We start from the raw sequence: 26452 nt of genomic DNA on the forward strand, positions 1-26452 counted from the left end.
TGATTTGAAGTAGGGGAAGGGCAGGCACAATAATTTTTCTATACAGTAGAAGATTTACTTTCAGCCAACATCTGTCAAAGCACAAAAAGAAGCCATAAAGTATCAGATTTTGCTTCACCTAGTTTGAGCTGGAGGGACAAGCAACTGTGTTTTCATTTGTTTTCTATCACTTTTAGAACTTCTATCAGACACGGAATGAATTGTTATATCTGAATAACCAGTGTCTATCTTGGAAAGTTAATTTTCTAGCCTTTAACCAATCTCATTGAAGGATTTAATTGATATTTTTAATGGAGCTGTGAACCACTGCTGCAAAAGGATTGTCTCTTGAGAACGAGGATATAATACATTTCATTTTTTAATTTACTTTTTTATTTGTCGTTTTCTTCAAAGAATTTTATGTGCTGTGGATTTCCACTGTTTGCAAACAGGCTATGTTTCTTCATAAGCATATGTAAAGTATTCAGAGAGATAAGTAATTTATTAAAATCTACCTAATTTGCCGTGATATATTAAATCTCTGCTTCAGTGATCACAGACCATTTCATTTAGAGAATTAGGCATTCCCTCTTTGTGTGATTAAAGCTCTGGAAAATGAGTTCTTTGCTCCTATTTGTGAACATTCAAAGCCTGCTAATGGCAAGAAGATGGAATAGATTATGAGACAATTCATTACAGTTCAACAGGAGGGAGAAAAAAAAAAAAAAGCAGCTATAATGCAGAAATGCAAGTATGAATATCTGCATATAGTTTGAACCATCTGTGCTCTAATGGCTTCAGTAATGGCTCTTCATCTTCAGTAGGCTTTGAAATGACACCCATACAATATTAATTTGTTGATGTACATTATGAGGCCATTGGAATGAATATACTCTGACCACAGAAATCTCTAAATTCCACCGTGAACTGAGGGTTGACTCCATTTTAGGACCTACTATCTTCAGGAGTAGTACTTTTCATCCAGACTTTTGCCAATCCTTGCAGTATTTCATCCCTCTGGAGCTTTCAGGAGACCACAGACAGCTGCATTCCTAAACCCCTCCATTCTTCGGTTAATGGCCATATGTTTGTTGTCATTTGGGCTGGCTGGCTGTTCATCGTTTTGGCCACTATTTCTAGCTTTTTTTGGCTCTGTACATCTATATTGTCAATAAGACTGTTACTATACATCATCATAATTTGAAACAGCTCGATTCAACACTGAGATTAACTGAGTGGCTTTTGCGAAATTTAGTTGTGGTATTCTGCCAGGAGGTTCCTATTATTCTTCTAATACTTTGCAAACCGAACTAAATATCCTGCACATAAACAAAGAAGCAAATTGTCTTGAGTTTTTTTGTGTATGTGTGTGCCTGTTTACTGACTTGCAGGAGAGCTGCGTAACTGGTGCTTGTTTTCTTCTGAAACAAACCATGTGGTAAAATTAGAAAATCAGTGATGTTCATCTCAGTTAAATGTTTTTAGTAACACCCTTAGCTCTTAATCTTTACCATCTGAAGCTGAAAACTTAGAAATCGAGCATTTGTATATTCATTAAACACAGACCTCTTTGGTAAGTTACTGCAAAATATTCTAGTTGACATTTGGTTACACTGTGTTAACTGTTCTCAGTGACTCCAACATTAACAAGTATAATTTGCCTCAGATTCCGAAGCGTGTTTCTTTGTAAAGCTCACTATTATCTGTGTTTTTAGGTTTGTTTTTTGTTTTGGGTTTGTTTGTTTGTTTAAATTGATTTCTATTCATGTTTATTACTAAGTAAGATACAATATTCAGTGAGCATCTATCCAACAGATGGCTTGTGTTGTCTTATGTAACGTAAATATGAGCTTACTAGAAACTTTTGTTCTTGAATTAAGTAGTCTGTATTTCCAACATGCTCTTGTACCTTAAGACCAAACTCTGTGCTGTCCAGGGAAGGTCAATGCAACTGAGTACAGCTTTGCTCAGATTATAGCTATGAATACCTTAGAGAAAAAATATATCTGTATACTGTATCCATTCCTCTCTTCTCATGATGTCCAAGATATGTTTATTGAGATGTAACCTTAAATTTAGCTCACAATTTCTCTTTTTAATGTTGCTTTTAGCCTGTTGACACCTATAACTTAGGGGTGGACGTTATAAAAGCAAGTACATCGCAAAACAAGGTAACATCTGTATGAACTGCATCAATTTTGCTGTACAGTAAGTCTCAGTTTATCAAATTATATGCTTATAGGAGTAGCTATAAACCAGCAACAATAAAATGGCAATAATAACTTGCCTATGATAGAACCTCTGCAACTGAAGATGAATATTTATGTCAGTAGTACTGATTTTAAGTGTTCTTTATTGTTTCAAGGTGTAATAACACGGTATTGTAACCCAAGAGGTCACGAAAAATACCAAGACTAAATATGAGCTGTTGAATTTTGTTTTCTTTTTTTCTGTCAGAACTGAGAAATTAATTTAAATGAAGACTTAACAACAGTGCCATAAACAAGTTTTTATTAATTGGACTTGAGTACAAGTCATTATAAGCTAATATTAAATTGGATGCACGTATATGCAGGTATGAAACTGACTGCAGAATATAAATCCAAGTTGATGTTTCTGCACGTAACAAAAAATTGTCTTCAACATATTATGCTGTGTTCATTTTTTTTTTCTCTATTTTTGGTAAGTTTTTAAATTCTCTTTGCATTTTTTTCAGTTGGGGTGGGCTAACTTTGTGAAATGTGATTTAAACAGAGTAATTATTACAAGGGAAATGTTGGATCTTTTATTTTTAGAGTTGTTTTTTTTTTTTCTTATTGCAATATAGTCCTATCATTTGCGGAACAAAATTGTGAAAATCACTTATGAATTAAAGATCTGGGTCTTTATTTTTGAGCACCAAACTCACTGTAAATCTTGCATCCATAGGCTTTAGAGTTATTTAAAAGTTTCTTATTTCTAAAGTTATTGCTCAGTCGGTCCTCAAGCATTCATTATTTCATAGGACCAAAGTCTAACTCAGTCCTGGGAAGTTTAGTTTTAGTTTTAGATTGTGAACTGTCAGATGCCCTTGCAAACCTTTAAGACATTGACTGTTCAAAATCTTTGGGCAGCGTGTCCCAGCAGCTGACTGTCCTCATGGCAGAAAAAAAGAGGTGCTTTTCTAAACATTACTTAAATCCAGAGAAGTTTTGTAGCATATTAACAGTCAGTTTTCTTTTTATTTGTTATTTAAGCCATATTTAGATCTAAGCATGTGAAAACAGCTTTTGTACTTAATTTGTTCACAGTTCTACGGATGGCATAAACATGGTCTTGTTTCTACAAGTAAGAACTTTGTTTGTTTCGGCTATGTAACATTATCCACAGAAATACAAATAACTGTATATATATATGTATGTATATATACAGGTATTTAGTGATTTCCATGCCTACTGCCTTGTAGCATGCCATCCACTTTCTGTTCAGTTTGGTGAAATAATTGACAAAAACTAGCTGTTTTTGCTGACAATTTGGTTTGCTTGGCTATTTTTCTTTAGATTTGTACTCATAATGTATTTTCTGGTTTTACTGTTGTTTATTCCTGGTTTTGTTATATTAGATTATTTTAAAAGTAAGATAAATCAGATAAAACAACCAAGACCATGTTTGCATTGAGATTATACTCTGCTTGTCCTTCTTTCATTAATGCTTAACAAATGGAATTTAGATTTACAGACAAACTTTCTTCTGTGAGCTGTAAGAAACAAGGATCTAAGCCTGGAAATTCTGCCCATACCCATTGCCTGTAACAAAATATGTGTTACTCCAGTAACCCAACATCAATAACTGCAACAGTGCAAGACAGGTCTTGCAAGCAGTCTAACAGTGAGTTATTTGATGTTTTTGTGGATTTGGAAAATAATCTCTTTTCTGTTTAAACAAGAAAGCTGCTTTGTCTAATGTCAAATGATTTCTGCATTAAAGCTGCAAGAGCTGTGCTTTCCTTGAAGAACTGTTGGAAAAATGATCACTGTGCTTCTACTACAAATGAAAAAGAGGGAAAAAATGGAAGAAAAAACAAAAAGGGGGGAAAAAAACAATAACAAATGAACAAACATTAACAAACAAACAAGAAAAAACCCACCCAAAATACTGCGGATGTGAAGTCCATCTAGATCAGAAGCAGCATCACGCAACCAGTGAGTATTCTGGTTACTTACATGTAAGCATAAATTGCTACAATAATGACTGGCCTTTGACCTTAATGATAATGAATCACTGACAATGTATTACTACGTATAGGATAATTTTCCCAAAGAGATAAAAGGATACATCACTTAGTATCCTGCTTCAAAAATGAATAGTGATTGCACTGGTTTTGCTAAGTCCTTCCTCAGAATCTGTTGTTAGCAGTTACCATAGAATAACAAAACTAGACCCCCTTGGAAACTTTCCAATGAACTGATAATGTCAATTAGTATAATTTATACCTTAGATGAAATGTATGAGAATAGAAATATTTCTAAAGCAGTATCAGTCATGTATATATTAGCTTACAGTCATTACAATCTGAGCTAGAACATAAAGTTGTTCTTTCTTTTTAATTATTTTTTGTAGCCAATTTATATTTAAGTCAAAAAAAAAAAAAAAAAAGATAGAAATTTATTTTAGAGAGCAAATTACTGTTATCTGTGTCAAGTCTTTAGTAACCATGCTTTTCATATAAGCTGGTAAGAGTACTGAGAGATTACATTTGCATCCACAGGATATGACAAATAGGACAGAATCCTGCAACATCTAACCTCTGTATAGCTATTGATGCATCCCACATGTCATGGAAAGCAGTGATCGTTTAAGCTAATTCTACACATCAGTGCCCATTATTTGGGAGAAAACAGAAAGGACTAGCAGGCCTTCATAACTTCCCTTGATTCAGCTCAAACTGGGGCTTTCACTCCACTGGAGAGTGAGTGTCGCACTGAGCATTGCCTCCTGTTCTCACAGGTTGAGGTTGGAACACACCAGTAAGTGGCCTGGCTGCTGCTGGAGCGAGTGGAGAGGAAGGAAGTGGAGGGAGGGCCTCAAAGACCTAGGAGCTGAGTATAACTACAGTAAGTAGCTGGTAGCTGTTCAGTGCCCGAGGAAAATGGACTGTTGTGTGTGCAAGGAAACTGGGGGATGAATCAGAGAAAGTCACACTGCAGTCATGCTGGGTAATGGCAAAAGACTAAAAAATAATCAACAAATGAAAAGGGAAATAGAAAAGCAAACATCATAAAGAAAATGGTCTTCGTGCTGAAGTGAGCATTGATGCTGTGCCCTGTATGTGGGTTTTTGTTTGTCCATTCATCTGTTTTCACACTGAGCCCATTCTCATAGAGCGTTTACATTAGAAAAATGCTTCCAAAAACCTCTGCTGTCACCTTATTTATGGGGCAGATTTAACTAGGGTTATAACAGAAGCAGGCGCATCATGGATGTGTGCTTTCTCTTCACTCATTTCAGAATAACCTAACACAATCTGGCAGGCTGTCCCTCCAGGATGACATGTTCTCAGCCAGAGGAACTGCGCCTCCTCGTTTCCTAATAAAAAAGGAATGGGAGGCAGTGGTTTGGTTTCACATGGCATTCAGTCCCGTCGGACAGTAAAACAGCAAGATGTTTCTCAGCCATGGGTTAAAAAAAAAAGAAAAAAGCCCCAAACAGTGTGTTGTAAAAGAGCACAAATTATAGGATCATGAAGTAGTAATCTCTGGCGGTAAAATATCTGCTTGGTGGTTGTGTTTGGTTTTGGGTTTTTTTTGTTGTTGTTTCTGTGTTTTAATGATTAGTTTTCTTTCTGAAGTAGTACGGTTGGTACCAGTTACACATATGCTTTTTGAGTATTAACATGAAATGTAAGTTCATTTCAGGAAATGCTGGAGGGTGGATGTTTTTTCACATCTTGTAATCCTTGTTTATGCTATGCTCTGTCTGTTAAGAAAAATACAGCTTAAGCACACTAACTGAAACAGAAGTTTTATGTTTTAAGGTGGGGTTGTGTTCAGAGAAGTAATTGGTAGCTACATTGCTGAAAAAAAGCAGATCCGTAGTGTGTTATTGAAGGGTCTCAGGGCACTCCAGAAGAAAGGTCTGCAATCAGTTTCTTACTTGGTTATTGTAGCTTGTCATCCAGTGTACTTTACCCTCATGTTTGAAGCTTAAATGGAGCATGAAGTTCTGTATGAGTTGCTTTCCACTGTTTGACATCTTTTACTTGAAGTCATGATTTTGCCCCAAATTTGCTAAATCTCACTCCAGGCCTAACCACTTTGTTTTGTGAGTCTTCTATTAAGACTAGCTCTGGGTTGTAGGGTTTTCACATGTTCCAACTGGCAGGATTTGATGTGAAAATACTTTCACTCTACCCCCTACTTCTTAACTTTTCACCAGTCTAGTAATGTAAGAGTGAACGTTAAAAGGAAATCAATTAATGGCATATTAAATTCTGTAACTGTTATATTCTAATCCACAAGTCTTAGTTATGCAATGAAAAAATACCATGCTGGTTTCTTATACCCTCTCATGTTGAGTAGTTAGTATTTGCTGTGTAGTTAGTATTTGCTGTCCTGGGAAATTAAGAACCAAACTTATTTTTTAGGTGATACATAACATGACATGCTGAGGAGAACACCAGTTTACCCTTAAATAAAGGTTTATTGTTAAGCACAGTTAATTTTGCATGTTAACATAATTAATGAATATTTTGCTGGTTTTAATAGCTTTTATGTTACTGTCTGTTCTGGTTTTTAGGTTGTTAAATTACTTCTTTTATAAACTGCTTCATCAAGAAAGCATTGTTATCAAATTGCAAGTGTGGAAAAATATGCTCATGAGATTGGTTTCTCACAATCCCTGTGACAGGAAGCTAGATGAATATAGTTGTCCTTCCATTTCTCAACAACTTTCAGAGTGTTGTTTCTTATTTTATCTTGCACTATTTTTTTCAGCTACGTAAGCCAGATATTTCCTCAGCATACTGCCTGGAGAACAAAGCAGGGGTTAAAAATGAAACCTTATGTTTTACAAAATTGATACAGACCACACAACAAACTTAGGTAAATATTGAAAGTAACCACTTCATGTCCTTATATCACAGAATGCATGAAGTATGACTTGTGGGTTAAAGTTGCCCCCTACTGTCTGGTATGATATTTGCATACTGAATGAAATTTCCCAATAAAATCTGAGATTTCATCTACTACTTCTTTAAAGAACATACCTTAATTCTAAATTTTATGAGTTCTTATGGAGTTATGGTGCATACAAGAGGAGGAAATGAATTCAAAGATTTCTGATCTGCTTAAAGATCTTCCAATACCAGAGTGTGTGGATTAGTGTAAAATCTGAAATGTACTGCAGTCCTTTCTCCATTCTCTCATAAGACCAGTGAAGACCAACAGGCAGCACTAAGCTGATTAAATGCTAATAATAAGTGAGCAGTTTAGTTCTCTTTAGGGATGTACCTGAGTGTGAAGCAGTTCTAGTGTTGATTGCATTGGAGGCATTGGAATTGAAATTATCTTATTCATTTTTTCCTACTTGTTTACTGCAATATAAACTTTGTGGGATTTCACACAGTAGGAGTTTATATATAATTTTCAGGGAATCTGTATCTGTTCTGGATGTTACAAGCCTTTGATGAGTTTTGGTTTCCAGTTAGTTGGTTTAGATTTTGACCTCTGATTTTTTGTATATGATAACCATAGTGTATCCTTCTATGATTTTCTGACTTCAGATAATTTTTGTTTGTTCAAATCCTTTTGGACATAAAGGCTTTTATATTTATTTCTTTGTTTTTAAAATGTACTTTTTCAGAAAACTGTAAACTGACATTTTGTTTACCCTTTAAATAGCAATAGAAAGTTCAGCTTAATAATCTGTGGATGATTACAGAGAATTTGTCAACATAACAAGTGAGCCAACAGTTCAAAACCATTATGTGCATAAATGCTTTAAAGAATGAAGAGAAATGAATCTCAAATGCCAAACCACTGGGAATTCTGTAGACAGCATTGTCCTAGTCACAATGTGAGTATGTTTTTATTTATGCTGCAAAAATTGTACTTTGAAAACAACAGCAGTGGTAGCAAAACAAATGCCAGTGTTTGTTTTCAAATTATGTCTGTCAGAACAATTTGCATGTAAGGATCTTAAATTATTCAGTAATAAACACCAAGCACTCTAGCACATGACAACTGATACCACATTGTTGTTATTAAGATTTAAATACCATTTCTGTTGAATATTTTTGTGAAGTAACACTATTCTCAAATCTAATCTTTGTTTTACAGCTTCTGTAAGGAATCTTTATTGCAGTTTAGAAATGGTAGCACAGAACATTATTTTGTAAAGAAAAAAAATAGGAGAAAATGTGTAGCTGCAGTTGGTGAGAGCTGAGGACATATTAATGGCAAAGTGCAACACGACTGAACAAGGACAGGAATTGCAGGGACAGTGGTGCGTTACTGAAGGTAACACATACTCTTTCTCCAAGTCCTTCTATCCCTTGCTACTCTGCTCTGTGCTGTTTGATTTCAGTGTAAGACATGTTTCGCTGGCTAAACGTTTTGCATAAGGGACAACTGAACAAGTTCAAGGAAGACAAATTGGTCTGTATTTATTGAATACTTAGAAGCTACTTCTGGCTTAGAAATATCTCAAGCTGAAAATGGGTAGAAGGTGCAAAAATGTTGAGAGGATGTGCCATATATTCTTGCTCTGTTGTGATTCTTTAGGTGTACTTAGACATAGCAGAATTCAGGGTAATCAGAGAGATGGACCTTTGTTCTGACTTCTCAGTTGTAAGTCATCTGCCTTGAAACATGAAATGAAACTTTTCCTGTAAGCCTCTGCATCATCAGGCTGTGTACTTGGTTGCCCAGAGGAACTCTTCAGCAGTATACCACGTTCAGCAGTATAGAAGATGCTTTTAAACTGGAAAATGAAATGACATTATGAAAGCTGAAGCGCAATACAAGTCATGGGTTCTAATTACTGAGGTTTGTTTTTTCTTGTCTTCTTTGCATGCCAGACACCATGAACTGTACACAATTTTAAGTTTGGGGTAGCAGTGGAATTTATCTATTCTGTAATCAAGTCGTGACATTATCACTCTGTGGTTTGCTCATTTGCCACTATTTCTGTTGTTCCAGCCACTATCATCGTTTCAAGAATGTATGGTTTAGCATGTATGCTTTGAAGTCATTAGCAGATATGAAAATACATATTTGAACATGCAACTGCTGTGTTGCACAAGTATGAACTTCCTCTCATTTGAACTGTGGTGCAGCTCCAAAATGTTCATTTTAACGAGGTTTCACTGTAAACAGAACATACGCTGTAAATTTATCTGTATTAATTCAAAAAGCATGACAAATGTATTTGTAATCTTTCACAAACTGAGCCAGATCAATTAATGGATCTAATTGAGTAGATCTGAAAAGATGTAGGATGATCAACCTCGAAAGCAGGTATCTGACAATATTTCTGAGGGAAAAAAAAGAGGGCGGAAAAATGAGTAGAGCATAAAATAAAGTATTTAACACCCCCCTAAATGTATGGCAAGGAAAAAAAATCATGTCAAATTAATAGGCACATGCTGGTTAAAAAGAAACAAATTCCTCCCTGTGTCAATACATCTACTGTAGTTTGCCATTAAACACTTTCATAATTCCTTTCTTTCTTTACTAGATGCAACATATTTGACTGAAAAGTAGTTGCAATAATGTGAAGTTTTCTGGAAAGCCATGAATACCTTATGTGAGTGGGAATATGTTCAGTTGCCTGTTGCTCCACAGCCATTAATCTGATGAATAAAGAGTTTGCACATGGGTTCACTCAGAGAGTTAACATCTGATTTTACATGGAAATATTTGAAAGAAAAAGTACAGCATTGCCTGAAGCCTGTTAGAGAGACTTTGGAGATTTATTTAATGCAGTTTCTTGCTTTCATTCTCGTTGTCTACTAAGAAAAGTATGCTGTTTTGAAATATAGAATGAAATAAGGGGAAACAAGTCAAACAATGTTTCAAGCAGAGGGAAAAAAAATGTCCCTTGCCTCAAACACATATAAAACCTGTTTTCAGTGTTCAACTTTTGCTATACTACTTCATTGCTATCAACATTAAACCAGATGATTTCTAACCCTACACTGATTTATTTAAGATGAAATAAAGGGATGGGAATTACCATAATTTATCAATATGAAACATCCTTTTTTTTATCTAGGATAATCACATCAATAATTCAGTTTAAAATAAACTTTTAAAAAGATATTTACTACTTATATTTTCCCCATGGAGTAAGCTGAATGTCAGAAGTTACTAAGTGAAACTGAGTAACAGCCTGAACAAGGATTTAGAATGATTTTGGTTTCCTGGTGGGTTCAGGAAGTCTTCAGTCATAAACTGTGTCTCTCTCTGTGTTGCTTTTCTCACTAATTTTGAATTTATTGGCTAGTGGATGTTGAGGGTGTAAATGAGGAGAAGAAATAGGTGGGACAGCTGTATTGGCTGGTGGAATATGCTGGATAATCTCTTATGAGTGAGGTTGTAGGTACACAGCTTCTGACAGTTGCTCTGCCTTTTCCTTATTGCAGTGTACTGTATGTGGATGATTAGAATAATGCTTGATTGGGCTTGTCCTTGCTTCTTCCTGTACTGTTTTTAAGGACATTAAAGAGATACTTGATTGATGCAAAATCTCATGAAACCAGAAGTTGCATTGTTTGAACAAAGTATATATCAAACTATATTCCATATTGGGTTCATGTTGTCTACTTGGTTTGAAGAACAAAATAGTTGTGCTGCTTTCAAACAGTTGTGTTCAGCAAATTGCTCTCTCCCTCAAGTATTTAGGAGTATTAATTTAGATATTTATTTTGATTTAGTAAATTGTCTCAAGCTTGTGTTGAGAGAAAAAAAGCTGCATGCATTCATTTGTTCAGTCTTATCTCTTTGGTCTGAGATCTGAAACTTCTGAGTGAATTCAATTCCTTAATTATTGTACGTACAGTTTTCTTCATGTGTTCTTTGTTGCTGGTTTGATGGGGGGTTTTCTGAGTGAAATTTGCTGACTTGTACAGATTTGTCTAATTGCAGGCAGTTGTCAACTATATCTAAATGGCAGCTGGGTGTCCTTAGAAGATAAACACACAACATTCGTATTCTGAACTGTGTTCAGTTGCTTATGTGGTGTTGCCTGTAGAGACCAACTGTCCCACGTGTCTGCAGATAAAGTCAGGACTCTTTAGAGCTGGTTCATGACCCAAGAAAGAAAGCCAAAAGCAAGGCAGTAGGGAAGTTTTCTTCTTTGCTTTTAGTCGCTCCTATAGACAGCAAATACTGACTCAGCACATAATCCTCAGCTGCTTCAGAAACTGCTTGGGATGTTTGGCTGTGACTTTTCAGCTAAGCAGCTTCCATAAGAAGGCTTCTTTTTCTTGCCAGACCTTCATGTATTGGAACAAAGCTTGTTTCAGAGCAGGTTTTGTCTTCATTTAGCTTGGTTATTAACTTAGGGAGGTTATGAAAAGATACAGAGGCTCTTCAAAAATGGGGTTTGTTGGCCTGCTGAAGGGTAAGAAATAAATCCACAATGAAAAAGAATAAAATAAAACTGTGAAACAAAACGTTGGTGGGGGAAAGATCTTTAGCTCTGAGCTGCAGTCATGTGCTATAGTGCAATCTCTTATAGCATAATATTTCCAGAATCCAGCTTTTCCAAATGGGTTACTGTTGCGTTGAGATGAAATTATTCTTATTTGGTTTCATACCCTAGTATCAGAGAGATACAATAGGAAGGAATAGTCAGATTGTGGTTTTCAAAAGGGATGTTGACACCCATCAGTTGCTTGTGTGAGCTTTCATTTGCACTTCCTTGATTCATAAAAGAAAACATTCTGTTCACAGATTTTATCCTGTTCTGTTATTAAATTGAATTGATTTCAACTTGGCCTTGCAGAATTTGAATGCTCCTGAATGGCTACAAATCATGTATTTAAAGAGCATTTTGAGTAAGTAAATTCCTTAATGTTTTTAATATCTATTGTCTAGAACAATAGAGGCATCCTGGAGTTAATACATATATGTGTGTGGCAGATGCAAGGCCTGCATGAGGATGTTCAAATCTACATCAAGGCTTGTATCAGCTCAGCATGATGCAGCAATCGAGACTGGCTGTTTGCAGAGCTTTGGCCAGCATTAACCAAAAAAAAAAAAAAAAAAAGAGGCAAAAAAAGAGGCAAAAAAAAAGAAAATGCTGGGTTTGCATTCCACAATGCTGTTGTAAGTCTGCGCCTCTGTAAACCTTCCTTTATGTGGGTGCACGTCATTCTTCAGGCACATCCTTGGTTTAGACTAGCTGTGACTCACATGGATAATGTGTTAATCTGACAGCTAATCTTGCTAAAAGATGGATTAACATCTCTGTGCACTTGACAGAATATCTAGCAAGGGGCATGATTTTCCTTTTCAAATACTTTGCTTTCTTCCAGTGGATTCCTTTACTCACAGGGCCCATCTGCTGAACAAGAATGGTCTATACTTACTACAGCTTTTTGAAAGAAAGATTATTCCGTATGGCCATATAACCTCAAAAATCTTCCTGACTCTTTTCTTCCTGCTAATTGTTCTTGGCATTTTCATTTTATCAAAGTTAACTATCTTGCTCATAAAGCCATTGAGGATGCAAAAACATCTGTGAGCCATGCCTTGTAGTTAAATACTTCCCAAATCAGCATTAATGGTCAGAGTTTTGCTTATGTTTTTATTTTTTAAGTCTGTATGTATGGGGTGGATTTCTGATTAAGTGAAACGATACTTTCTAATTACTAGCTTTGTCTGAAACAAAACGTGAGAATAATCAAATCTGGTGTTTGGAAGAGGCAAATTTCTGCATGATATTGCTACTATGGGCTCAGAAATGACAAAAGAAACTCATCATAAAACAGGAATGAGATGAAGGTCATTCCATCTGCTGTGAACTAGTCTTGCTGGACTAAGTGAAGTTCAACCTAATTGTGTAACATCTTTTCTTCAGGGTGTAGAAGCTGCAGATATGCGATTCAGTCTGTGAGCACCAGGCACCCAGAGATATGCTGCCCAGTTAGATCAGATTTCTTTACAGCTGTGATCCAAGCCATGAAGTGAGAACTCAAAGTAAGTGCTTTCAAACATTGGGGTTATAAGAAGTTTCTGAACTAAACCGTGCTGCTTTAAATATAGTGATTTTGTCACCATTGTAAATGGTATCACAACTCCTGCTCATTAAGAAAGTTTACCCTGGTTTTGAGCTATTTAGATATTTTTACTGACATATTAGTTAGACTATGCATTATCATGTGAAACTTACGTATGTGTTCATATACATGCGTATATTTTTAGGACAGGCACTTGTGGAGAAAGTTAGCAACTCTCTCTGCCACTAGTTTTAGTATAGAGCTGATGTTTTCTGTTCTTTTTCTTTCACTTACATATTTTTATACACAGAGATAAATACATCTCTCAACATTGTGTAATATCTAGATCTGTTAGGTTGTATTGTGCATGTAATTACAGATTGAAATAATCATAGCTCACAGATGGGTTTGGGGGTATCTTTTGGATTGGTTACCCTTTAAAAGCAGATTAATCTTACTTTGTTTAGGCCGAGTATGGATCTTTTATTTAATTAGAGCACACAGACTTCTATGATGTTTCATACGATGTATCTTGGAGCACATCTCAGCATCTGGATAGGTTAAATTTAATATAATTCATCTGCACATGAAGAGCTTTCCCTTGCATTGAGAAGGTCATATGTATTAATTACCAGCTACCTCTGTTTTATGACTTTAATTTCATTAAAGTAGCTGGTGAGGGTCATTATCAGTCATTTAGTATAATTTTCTGAGTGATAAGAAAACAACTGTTTGCTCATTGGCTTAAAAAAAATGTCTTTATAGACAATTTTGCATTTCATAAATGACCGTGAAACAACTGTTTCAAAATGAGAGAAATTAATAAATGATGCAGTGCAGTTCAGTACAATGTATTCTTAAACTTATAAGGCTGAATGGCTCCATTGCAACTGAAGGAGATCTTTTGTAATAAATAGGATAGATAAATGGTATTTTTCATCTGAGAATCCATTACTTTGCAATAAACCTGGATACTCCCAAGTGCTTTTGTTATTGACATAACATGTTAACTGAATCAGCAAATAGGTTTCAATTGGATAATCACCTTCATGGCTATTACTGGCATTAAATATGAAATTTATATGAAACGTATAGGGCATGTAATTGACCTGCCTAATCAGTAGTTCAGATTTGATTCAAATTCTGAGTCTATTATCAATTTAAATTTGTTGAACTTGGAAGTACTGGCTACTTCAAGGGGTGATCTGTCCCATCGTGGAGCGATGTAACATGAACTGACAATTGTACAAATTTGCCGTACAATCTGAAGATAACTTTTATAAGCATAAACTAAATAGTAATAATTTTGGATAGATATGGCTTGTAAAACCAGAAGTTTCACAAATGTTTAGCAGAAGTTAACCTCGGGCTGAAAATAAACTCCTCTACCTGTTTGTTTCACATAAATTTAGGGATATGAGGATTTGTGAACGCTTGATAGCTTTTGAATCATCTGCAGTTCATATGCATTTGAGTGTGGCTCAAGAAACCTCCTTGTGACTACAGAAGGCAGCACATGGGCTTGCAGTTTCCTTGAACTGCAGAACCTTAAAGGGAGTGAAATGTACCAATTCAATTCTGTAGTGCAGCACAGAGTCCTTATTTCTACTTTCTGTGTGTGAGCTGTATAGCTTTGTCCTTTTGATCTCTCCTGCTCTTTTGAGAGTGACTTTTGGCCATGCAAACTTTTTGGTATGTGGTGTTTAGAACCAGCCAGATTTGCCAAATGTGATCTGGAGTGATCTGATGAGTATTCCTTAACTTCATAAAAGAATAATAATAAATTTAAAACTGTTTCTGGTAATTGCAGCTTTTCATGCCCATACCATGATTCCAAATAACAATTCGTTACTCATTAATCTTCCATGCATTCTGATCCCCTGAACATTAGTGATACTACTTGCTTCTTGTGTGCATCAGAAAACAAACAAAAATACTTGGGCCGTAGTTCTGCATTTCTGCTTGGTTTTATGGAGGTTTTATTTTGCTGCAGAGAATCAATACTTTGTTTTTTGAATAAGTGAGGGATAGGAAGGAAAGGATTAATTATAGTCGTGAACCGTGTATTGTTAGTCACAGTGGTAACTGTAGACATACTTTACTCCTATAAATAGCAACTCTTTTATCCAACATCTTTCAGTCAGATGGTGCTATGTTCTCTCTCTCCTCCCTGAGACTCCTACAGTCTGTATTTCAGCAATATGTTTTATATGTAATACAATAAAATCCACAATATGTGCTATTGCCTTTCCTTTTAGTACAGTAGCACAAAATCACATCAATTCGTGTAGAGGATGAATAAGAATAGTCAGGTTTGGATTTAATTTTCTAAATGAATTCAGCTGGACTGGCAGCCCTGGAGGTGCCCTAAAGCAGAGAAATTGTTAGAGAAGTTTAAATTAGGTGATAATTGCTGGACACAATAAAAGTTGAACAACAGTTTTTCTTTCCTTCCGGACTTTTGAGGAGAAATGAATTGGCTCTGCAGATTGAGAAACCAGGAAAACAGCGGGCTTCACACATTGTTTGTACTGAAAATTAAAACCTCAATAATGAAAAAATGCTGAAAAGCCTCCAAGTACATTCTGCCAAATTCCAAACTTGTATTGCCAAGAGGGTATTTACTTATGTTATGGCTCCACCTACAGTCATGAGAAAGAAAATCTTATTGATGGCGGCTGCGGATTCTGGGGCTCCACTGTTTCACAGTGTTCAATATCATAAACTCTCTCCTTTAATTTGGGTCAGCATTCTTCAAACTGAGCTTCAGTCCAAGTTGAAGTATCCAATCTCTGATTATTCCCAGAAAAGCAGCAAATAAGGTTATGCGTGTTGGTATCCCGGTGTGGTTAGCTTAAATATCAGGTAGTTTTTATCAGCAAAAGGCTAAAAGGCACAGGAAGTCCTATCTTACCTCGTATATTTATTCAGTTCCTTTAAACAATAACCAAGGTTTTTACTCCCTCTATCTTGAGATGCCCTTTAAGGATGTTATTCCTCAGATGATGAGCACCCTTCTAGTATTTTAAGTGTACAAATGGGCTGTTTGTATCTTCTTGATTTTGTGCTGCTATGGACCTTAATGTTAAACAGACTGTATGTTATCCTTAATCTAATTTTAAGATGAAGTTTAGAAATAGTTACACTATTTATGTGGCTAGACAGCTGACATAGTGCTATTTCATTGTACGTTCTTTTGCAATGCAGATGTGAATTGCAATTTGACATAGGTTTTCCATGTTTTGGAACAGTCAGTCAGAAGAATGAACACCCATTTGTGAGGAAAGTGGAAACTGAGTGAAAAGTAAGTGCAAGTTCTACTGTTGCCTGAATGTTACTCTATCAAATAATTAATCTCACGTGGGTTAAAAAATAAAAATAAAATGTTTGCTTACAGAACAGAAAAAGTAGGGAATAATACAAAAATCAGGGGAAAGGGTTAAGTATGAAAAATGGCAATAAAAAGTTGTTAGTTCTTAGTTCTTGTGTATGAACAGTTTATGAGAGTTTAGCTACTGACTGCTAAATAGTTGCTAAGGGAAATTTCTTTACATTTCCTATCACAGATAAAGCAGAGAGGCATAAAAATTCCTCAACCTGGCCTCCCGTTCAACTAAAGGAAATAGTCACAGTACTGAGTACTTGGAAATTTTCAAGGTAGGGTGTTTCTATCGGTTTTTCTTTTTTATATCTCTCATGAATACATGATTACAGAATCACAGAATCACATTGTTCTCATGTAGCTGCACAAAAGGAAGCCTAGTCAAGGAGATGGACATGGCCTCTGGTCACTTAAAGTGATGATTTTGTCTTTTTTGGTGTGTCACCATGTTTTACAGGCTGACACACCACTTTTGCTCTCTTTTCAGCCTAGCCTAGTTGTATTTTGATTTAGGTATAATCTTGATGAGCAGGAACTGGTACATTTATAAACACAGTAACTTTACAGCATGAATTCAAAACTTAATCCAAAGAAATGTGAACACTTTTTAAAACAAGGAAATTATTTTGAGTATACAATCAGTGAGGATAAACTTTCACAATGAAAAGAAAGCTGAGGTTGTCAAAAATCTTGCCAGCTCTTTGGATGCACACATGTGTTTAGAGTTTTTAGGCCTTCTATTACAAAAGGTTCATTTGTAGATTGGCCAAAATAGCAAAACCACTACATAAGTTGGGCAAGGAAAAGAAACCATTTCAGTGATCAGCAGTGCGTGATTTAATATTTTGGGAGTCAAAGAGGCTCTTGTGATTGCTCCTGTTTTACTCTCTGTGTGTTTCAAAAACCCTTTCATATTGAGCACAGCTGCTAACACTTACAGTTTGGGGATTGTGTTGACACAGGAACACAAAGGGTTTGAGATATTGCTAGCTTATTGCTAGGGTGGGAGGTCAGGGGGAGGGCATGGAGGGGTAAGAGTTTTCCAAAGACAAATAATTGCAAGAGTAACTCATGGCTGAGGTTAAAGACTATTTTTGTAGTTAGAAATTTATGATCAGGACAGAACGTGCATCTCATTCAGTGATTCAATAGATTCAGGTATCTTGAGGGAAACTTGGCAGGCAGTTACAGATCTACCGCAGCATGCCACAGACTTGAATGCAATCATGGCAAAGCTACTGATGCATTCATATGGCATTTTGATTGCTAGTTGCAAGTATTTCCATAAACATGACAGTAGAGAATTGGTTGTTCAAAGGAATGAGTGAACTTGGGAATAGCAGCTTTTGTTTATATTTTGGTCCCATGAGTTGCTGAAAGTAGAATCTTGAAACCTGTGCTGAAGATGGACAAGCAGCTGATAAAGTGGGTTTTTTTGCCACTGGCATTTTGCATTTTGTGCTTGCCCTGAGTCAGGTTCGCACAATTCAGCAACTCTGAGAGTTTTCATAAAGTGGTAAGAAACCAAGAGGTTGGCTAAATGGAAAGGGTAATTGCACTGGGGCTGAGGTTGAAGATCTAAATTCCTTTACTAAGCTTGTCAAGTTGTCTGATTTGTAGAGAAAGACAAGTTCCTTCACTAAGTGACTCATCAGGAATTTAAACAAACCTTCATGGAGCATCCTTCCATGGGGAAGGATTCATTTCTCTCCACTAAAGGAAATCAAGAGTGCTTAGATTTCTAGGTTAAGGATAACCTTTGTAAAAGGTCTCAAGTGATTTCATTCTGTGCTTGTTATGAACTGAAAGTGATGCTAATTCTTTTGCATGAAGTTCCTGAAAATTAATTAATAATTAAAGAAAGGAACTTGCATGAAGTAGAAAACCTGTAGAAAAAAATTGTATTTATTTCTGCAAACGTTTAAAAACTCTACAAGAAAAGGACACCTATGTGTTCCTTTCACAGTGTCTCCAATCCTAAGAGAAAAGAAAGCAGGATTCCTTTCAGGGATCCAATTTAAAAAATAATACATATATGAGAAATAATGAATGGAATATGTTGGGTTCAAAGACTTAGAGTTGTTCATAGCAAATATATGATGTAATAACAAGGATTTCAGTAAAATCGCCTCAATATAATGATTATGGCTAATGAAGACTTTGAAGAAAGAAGCAAAGAAATAATTTCCATCTGTTTTTTCAAATGTTTTTTACATTCTTCATAGGTACGCAGGATTAAACGGAACACCTGATTTCCACATCTGTTTCTTTTCAAATGGAAAAGAAGTGGAGGTTCGTAAGCTTTTGAATGCAGTGGTGCTGTTTGTTTATTTGTTTCTTTCAAAACTCAGGCAAGTAATCCTGGGGGTAATAATACCTCCAACAGTTAAAACACTGTGTTACATTCAAACAGAAGGAGTTTAGATTCCTCTCCAAAATGTATCTTTTTCTAAAAAAAGAAAATCCTAACTCCAAAGACTGAGAAACTTTGTGCAAAGTGAATGGTGCTGGTACACTTCAGTGGGTTACCTCTAACCTCCAGGCTGTTTGTGCACTGTGTCAGCTACTGCACCGAGCTGCAGTTTCACCTGGTCACAACGATGCAGGTGAAATATTCACAACTGCTTTCTCCTCTAGCTTTATTTCTATGAAGGCACCACAAACGCTGCACTGTTGTTGCTAAACAATGCTATCAAGTTAGTTACTGATCTATGAAAGTCAAGAGATTGGATATGAAAAATTGGAAAAGATACTGTTTCTTGAGGTGTCTTGTCGATCTTAATTACCATCAAAATTCACCCTTTAGCCAGTGTGGTCCATATCATTCTACCTTGTCACCATTAGAGTTCAAAACATCTCTCTGAAGAAGGTATTGACGTGTAAAGCATTGGGCTGGACCTTCTCTCTGCTCTGCAGTTCATCCAGAACTGCTGCTGTACAAATGCATTTACAATTCTCATTTGCAAGTGTCAGTCATAGACTTTCTCTTTTCTTTTGTGACCTGAAAGTGTTCAACCACCAGATTCAATTAAAGTTTCTTGCACGTTTCTAGATACTTACTAGATGAATTGGATTTGTCCCTGTGTCTTTTGTCCTCTGTGAGGGACCATAACACTGAGAAACTGGTTAAAGCAGAAGGAACATGTAGCTGTAAAACATTACATGAGGGAGGAAAAAAAGTCAAGATGTAAGGAATGCAGACAGAATTAGAGCTGTTGCATGTTTGGGCTTGATGTTTTTTGCATTTATATTGATAATGAAAGCGAAACGATAGCATTCACTTGTGTTCATTTCCCATTGAAAGGTATTGCAGAAAGGTATTGCCCTGCTGGAACCTGAGCGAGATGTGATGCGTTAACTACCGTATGTTCACACCCAGTTTACAAAGGAGCGGTTTTCTTGTCAATGCATCAAATTTTCCTTGTTGTGGTCCACCTAAGTAGATGATTAATTATGGTAAGTACTTCTGATGATTGATTATTGTTAACTTGTAATAGCTTGATTTTTTTTAAAGTACAAATGTTTTGCTTTATTGTATAATCTTACAACTATACCTCTAAGATATTATAGGGTTTAAAAGTTACATTATGTGCCATCAAGCACTTCTATTATTGTTGAGTAGATTGATAATTACTTGGCGTTTTCTGTACTTGTAGAGTTGCATGTTTAAGAAGGTCTGACAATGTCTGCCTTAAATGTTGCATCTTCATTTTGAAAATGGTAGTGCATTTAATAAGGTCCCATGATAAATCCAATGAAGTTGTACAGAAGTGTGCTAAGCTGCCATTTTACACTTGAGAAAGCTTAGCTATAAAATACAGTGTGACTTGCTTGAAGCCACACAGCAAGTCTTTGAGAAAGCCAGAGTAAGTTTGGATTTATTCTTTCTATCTTTTCTCTCAAATATAAGAGATATTTCTTGTTCCAAGGAAGGTAAAGCATTTAGGGAGAAATTGTCACAGTTGTATACAGCAGAAAAGAAAGAGATGATGCAGTAGTGCACATTAATGAGTATGTTTGCATTTGCAAGTTAAGATCAGTCATGAAAAATCTGATCTTAAATGAAAATTTTAATAAGTATGTGCATTTGAACAACTATACAGCTTTATTATCTGAACTGTGGCTTTCTCTAAAAACACATAAGTATGCATCTGCTTGAAAGATTTCTAATGTTGCTATATTAAAATTCTTGTTATCAATAAAAAGAACCCTCTGGAATAACAAACGATTTTTCCATATGCAAAAATCTTTAGAACTGTGTGGTCTAAAAATGAGACATTTCCAAATAAAATTGTGCTGTGCACAAGAAATTGAGGGAAAAGTCCTTAAGGTGACTTTTAAATGAAAATGAAATGTCTTTTAGTAAGTTTCAGAGGTACAATATTACAGACTGGTAGAATTGTATCTCATTAATTTCAAACATAGATTTTATGTGAGGCTATTTGATTATAATTTGATTATCTGACCCTGTAATTAAAGTTTATTGCCAATTTCAAAGCTTATGTGTAAAATGAACTGGTTTTCTTCAAAGCAATATACAATCCATTGGACTCATTGACTTCTAGTTTTGCATTTAAATCGAAAAGTCTGTTATAACATGACAAACAGGTTCAGTTTTTGATCATTAATCCTGCTAAGCAATATTCATAAATTCAATTTTGAATCAGTTGGAATACTTTTCTTTTATTAGTTTCTGTGTTATTAAATGAGATTGTTTCTGACTAATATATTTCTGGACTCAAACTGTAGCTCCAAGCTGTTATTCAAATCAAATAACATGCCCCTTACTTGTGCCTAGCACTAATAAATGCCAACTTGTGATACATTTGTGGGAGACTGTCACGAATATTAAAGGAGGCAATAATGCCACTAATGTCTCATAACTAAGCTTATTTTTCTAAAGGGCTGAAATCAGTCATCCTACTGAGGAGGGCAACGGGGGAAGAACCTTTAAGACTTAAAGCCTAAAGCATTATTTTACTCTGCTAAACATTATTATTGAGGAGGTAAATGACCAAGAAATTACAACTGAAGAGAATGAAAAATAAAGCGTGTAACTTCTGGTGCCACCCTGAGCAACAGAAATGCATCCACTGCTAAGCATATGCTCGTTCTCATAAAATTGCATGTTCATTGGTCTGGAGGCATGTTTTTCTTCCTTTGAGTGTCTGAATTAAAGAAAGGGGAGAAAAAAAATCCCCCTTTTACTGTTATTGTCAACCTCCTACTTCAGTCCTTTTGTGATATTCCTGGTAACGGTTCGGGGGTTTGGTGTAGAACACAAGTTTAACACGCTGACATGAAATCATCTGACAGATAAATAGGATTAACTTGTCTGAGATGTCATCCAGCAGCCTGGTGACTGGGGAGGCCGGGCTGGGGGTGTGACTGGGATGCTGGAAACAGAATGGGCCCAACCTGTGTGCCAGTGTGTGGGCACAAGGTCAGTGCTGAGACTCAGACGTGACTATTTTAACTGTTCTGCTTCTTCCCCTCACAAAATATAGCCCCAACACCCCCCCCCCCCCCCCAAAATAAAGAAATAAAGAAATAAAAATAATGATCTCATATTTCTGATATAGTTTATTAGCATCGGTATCATACAAAGTACCAAAATCATTGATAAATTGTAGCAAGGCAACTAATGTAATTGGGCTTAGTTGTCTTTTGTTTTTTTAATGCTGATTCCTACCTCAATGATGTATTTAACTGGAAAGCATGAAAGGTTGAGATGAAAACTGTTGGTGTTTTGTGATTGCCTTTAGTTCTTATAGACTGTTCTGTTGTGCGCAGGGTTTACTCTAATGTGATTGAATTAGCTAATTCTGTGACCCCTGCATGATCTGTTTCAGAAAGGTAGCCTTTCCTCTGGACTTGCTGACTGCACATCCTGGCTGAATGCCCATCATACTTGCCTTATCTTGCTCTTGTGTCAGAGTTCAGGCTCTAACAGATGGCACCAGGTCAATGCTGAGTGGTACCTCTGGGGAGGTGATGCTCTGCCCTAGCACTTGGCTTACCCATTTTCAGTTTCTCAAATGAAACAGAAACTAATCATGATTTTTTTTATCATCAGAGTAATTTCTCACTGGGCTACTCAGAGGTGAGCTGTGAGCTGGAGCTCTCAGAGCAGATACTTGCTTAAAGTTTCCTGTAATTTAGCCAATATACATGTATTTTAATTCTGAAATGTTTCCTAATTTAACAAATGTTATCAGCCTCCCCAGAGAGAGATTCATGTATCTTCTCCATGTAATTCATTATTTTTTTTCTGAAGTACAGTTGAATCCTTTGGTTTGAAAGCTTCTAAGTGATTTTTAAAGTAATAAGTTGTTATTTGAACTTGTCATTATGCACAAAGTACTTATTTCTTACAGTCAGCACTAGAAGAGAACAAGGGTCGTCGTATGTACTTACAGCATGTTATGACCGATGCTAACTCTGGATGGTATGATGCAAAAGTGGTTTGAAGTATGCTACTATTTCCGTCTATTTATGTGAGTATTTTTTTAAGTCCTTAATTATTATACATTCTTAAAAATATCAATTGAACTTCTTTAGAAAACTGGAGCAAACCTGCCAATGCTTTCATTTGACATTTAATAAAATCTAGAAAAATATCAGTTTTCAAAAATGGTATTTAAGAAAATAAGTATAAAATGTTCCTCTTAATACTCCAAGAATGGACTATTTGCAAATTTTTGTTACCTTTAAATGTTGTATTAAAGTAGTAAGGCAGATAAGATTTTAATGATAGGTTACCAAGTGAGTCAGTGTTTCAATCTGCCCAGTAATCTAATGTCTGGTTTCACTCAGCTTACAATCTTGCATATCCATCCTTACTTTGCATAGAATATACAGAGGTGGTTCTTTTACATAAAAGGGACTTATCGTAATATTTTCAAACAGGAGTTGTATAGCATTCATTCTTCCTCTCAGTTCTGTTCCAAACAACTTTGGAAGGTTGTTTTCTCTCCCAAAGTTTTGGAAAATCACTAACTTTGTGTATGTATGTTACTTAGAACTTAAAACTGAGGATGCACACACACCTGTCATTGCATATGACACTGCTAAGGGAATCTGAAGGTTAAGGACAGAGAGGAGAAGTTCTAGTCAGATGCTGGAAGTGGAAGGTATTGCTTCAGCACTCTCAGTTCACAGAAATAGAATAATTTACTTTCATTTCTATTTTTGCAGCATGACACAAGTGTCAATAATTTTAACGCAAGATCTTTGAATATTTTGTTTCTCCTTTTTGCAATGGTTGGGAAAGTCTTGAAATTTTCTAATAATCCAGCTTAATCTAACTTAAAAACAATCTACTTCATGTTTAAACTTTAAAACCTAAAGATGAATTTCATTGTACAGTCTGAAACTTTTTCCTAGAGGAAAACTTAATCTCCAGAATTGGTGTTTGGACCTTTACTTACTTATGTATATCTTTAACTGCTTTAAGGTTAAAAATGTTGAGTAGTGGTAATTAGGTTTTGAAAGTAATCAGAGTATTTACTTTTATATTTAATAACCAGGATGAGTCAACTCGGAGAGGCTTTGAAGAATATTAGGCACACCTAAATTTTATAGGTTATGCTACTTCTTAAACCCATCTTCCTTCAAAGAAAGAAAAAGTTAATATTCAAAGTATATTTTAAAAAGAAAGAAAGAAAAACGAAGAACTCATCAACAAATTCAATGCATAGAAAATTATTATCCTAATAGTTCGATTCTGGTGTCCAGAGAATGATTTCTATACTTCTCCTACATTTTACTCCACTTAGAACCTTGAAACTTCATTCTGAGTATTCATATAATCCACGAGTTGCTAATTCACCTCCAACAATAAGGCTTAATAGAAGAGTTACTTTAGTACACTTTTTTTTTTGGTTAATTTCTACATTTTTGTGGAATTTGTCTCCTTGTGCTTTTAAAGGTTAAATAATAATTTTATAAGTAAAATATTACAGAAAGAGTTTATACAACATAGATATATTTATATATTTTAGTTCATACCACTTGAACTCTTCATCAGAACACTCTCATCATGGAAATGTATCTGAGATATTTTTCTCATAATTCAGTTGTAGAGAGATTAAATGGTTGTTTTTTAATTAAGCCTCTGTTATTCTGTCAGCTCTTAAATGCCTCTGCTGAATTTTAGCTGCATAGTTAAAATACAGCATAAGATTTGTAGGAACCAGCTCGGAGTATGGAACCTTGCAAAACTGGTCTTTCTGGAATACATCCAAATAGATATTCAGAATGTGATAATGATCGCTAATTATAAATAGCATTAAAACAAGAGTCAGAAATGCTTTCTACATTTTTGCAGTGACAAGAGTATTTCCTCTCAGACACAATTCTCAAAGGCTGAAAATCTTCCTTTTGATGACACTTGATGGCAAAAGAATTCTAACCCAAATGGTGCATAATGCTGTCCCTGTTCACACTTAAAATAATAACTAAAAGATGGTGTGGAGAAAAAACAACTATTTATCATGTTTTATCCAGTAACACAATTTAAACCCATAAGCCTGAATTTATTCATGATGTTAGTGATTTATTCCTACTGCTTTTTTTCCACAGGTGTTGCTGTCAAAGCTTCCCAGTCACCTTGGTTAATCCATTCCAAGTGCCAGTAGTTATCATGAGCTCTACGCTGACTGCTATGATGTGAAACTTTGCAATCTGTGCACCTCTGATGTCATCAGGAGCCACTGATGTCAGAGCTGCTTCTGCAGAGCATGAAGGTTGTCACATTACCTCTGCATGAAAGGTATTGATTTAATCCATCTGATGGTAGGCCTGTTAGAAATGTAATTGTCCACTGAAAGGACAGGTGTGCAAATGGACATCCCAGCAAAAGGCAGCAGTCTTTCAAAGTAACGTTTTACATTACTCAGATCATTCCTGCTTGTTTTCTTCCTCCAGTTGCCCTCAGCCTGAGCCTGTTATTGATATAAAGGTTGAAGCTCAGGCAGCTTAACTGTTATGTGGAATGACCTTTACTTTTAATATTAATATATTATTGTAAAGTCTATGAGACTCATAAATGCAATTTTAGAATTCATATGAAATGCCATGTGCTGAACCTATTGCAACTTTTCCTCTAGTCCTGTGGCAGGTTGCAAACTATGTGAATTAATATGCATCATATTCTTTCCCCTTTATTTACTTAGAGAGGTTTGCCGAGCAACTTTATCAAGAGTAACATTATCAAGAGCTTTCCTGCAAGCTTCTTTATCATATTCACATCCGTGTCTGCTCGACACTTGTCACTGTCAATCAAATCGCAATAATACGCAGATGATTTGCTCATTTGGTTTAATAAAATCTCTCTGCTTATTTGCACTGCAGTCATTATGCCACATAATTGCTCTGCCGCTGAGGTGAAAGGCAGCCAGTTGCCTGGGGGATAAGAAGAGACTATTGCTATATGAAGGATTTGTTTCTTTTCCTCTGTCTCTCCCTAGTCACTCATATCCCTAAAATTAATATTGTATTTGAATCCAGTCCTGCTATTCTTATGCAGGCTAACATTGTTATTACTTATTATTTGGATGTGAAGTCATTTATTTTTAGTTTTGATGTCCAAGCTGTCAAGCTAAATTTCATTGTGTTCTGCCACATACAATTTTTAACTGCCATTTAAACTAGATTCAGAACCCAAATTATGAAGAGAACATGTTCAAAGGAATGGGCTGACAGGAAGTATAGCTACAATTTCTATTTCCTAGGAAATCAAAGTATAGATCTTGTTATTGTTCTGCGGTGGAAATATGTGCGGTTTTCGTACTTCATAATGGTTTCTGTATTGGCTGGACACTGTGCTTCAGAAGCAGAAGAAAGGCAGCTATGTATGCATATTGGCAGCCCTAGAGGTGCAAAACAAA

At 35.7% G+C, this 26452-nt stretch overlaps 3 long non-coding RNA genes across 6 annotated transcripts; all 3 read left to right on the forward strand.

The window, feature by feature from the left end:
* The first annotated feature begins 4027 nt into the window (after window positions 1-4027).
* On the forward strand, window positions 4028-8474 carry LOC146760535 (uncharacterized). 2 transcript variants are annotated; one of them, XR_014947767.1, is made up of 4 exons: window positions 4028-4160; window positions 4966-5072; window positions 6951-7058; window positions 7857-7992. It is a non-coding gene; the product is annotated as an uncharacterized LOC146760535 (long non-coding RNA). The 2 variants fall into 2 exon arrangements; XR_014947768.1 differs by lacking the exons at window positions 4028-4160; window positions 4966-5072 and adding an exon at window positions 8295-8474 and having other exon boundaries at window positions 6148-7058; window positions 7857-8031.
* A 264-nt stretch (window positions 8475-8738) lies between these two features.
* LOC107319220 (uncharacterized) lies at window positions 8739-20018 on the forward strand. Of its 3 annotated transcripts, XR_004308619.2 has the most exons (6): window positions 8739-9002; window positions 13042-13160; window positions 16388-16484; window positions 16747-16837; window positions 18788-18854; window positions 19867-20018. It is a non-coding gene; the product is annotated as an uncharacterized LOC107319220 (long non-coding RNA). The 3 variants fall into 3 exon arrangements; XR_014947764.1 differs by lacking the exon at window positions 8739-9002 and having other exon boundaries at window positions 13045-13160; window positions 16432-16484; window positions 19867-20004; XR_014947763.1 differs by lacking the exons at window positions 8739-9002; window positions 16747-16837 and having other exon boundaries at window positions 13040-13160; window positions 19867-20004.
* A 2920-nt stretch (window positions 20019-22938) lies between these two features.
* LOC146760536 (uncharacterized) lies at window positions 22939-25364 on the forward strand. The gene is made up of 2 exons (XR_014947769.1): window positions 22939-23059; window positions 25146-25364. It is a non-coding gene; the product is annotated as an uncharacterized LOC146760536 (long non-coding RNA).
* The last annotated feature ends 1088 nt before the right edge of the window (window positions 25365-26452 follow it).

The sequence above is a fragment of the Coturnix japonica genome, chromosome 6 (genome assembly GCF_054131305.1).
Source record: "Coturnix japonica strain WE chromosome 6, WE-NBRP24, whole genome shotgun sequence".
Taxonomy (NCBI): domain Eukaryota; kingdom Metazoa; phylum Chordata; class Aves; order Galliformes; family Phasianidae; genus Coturnix; species Coturnix japonica.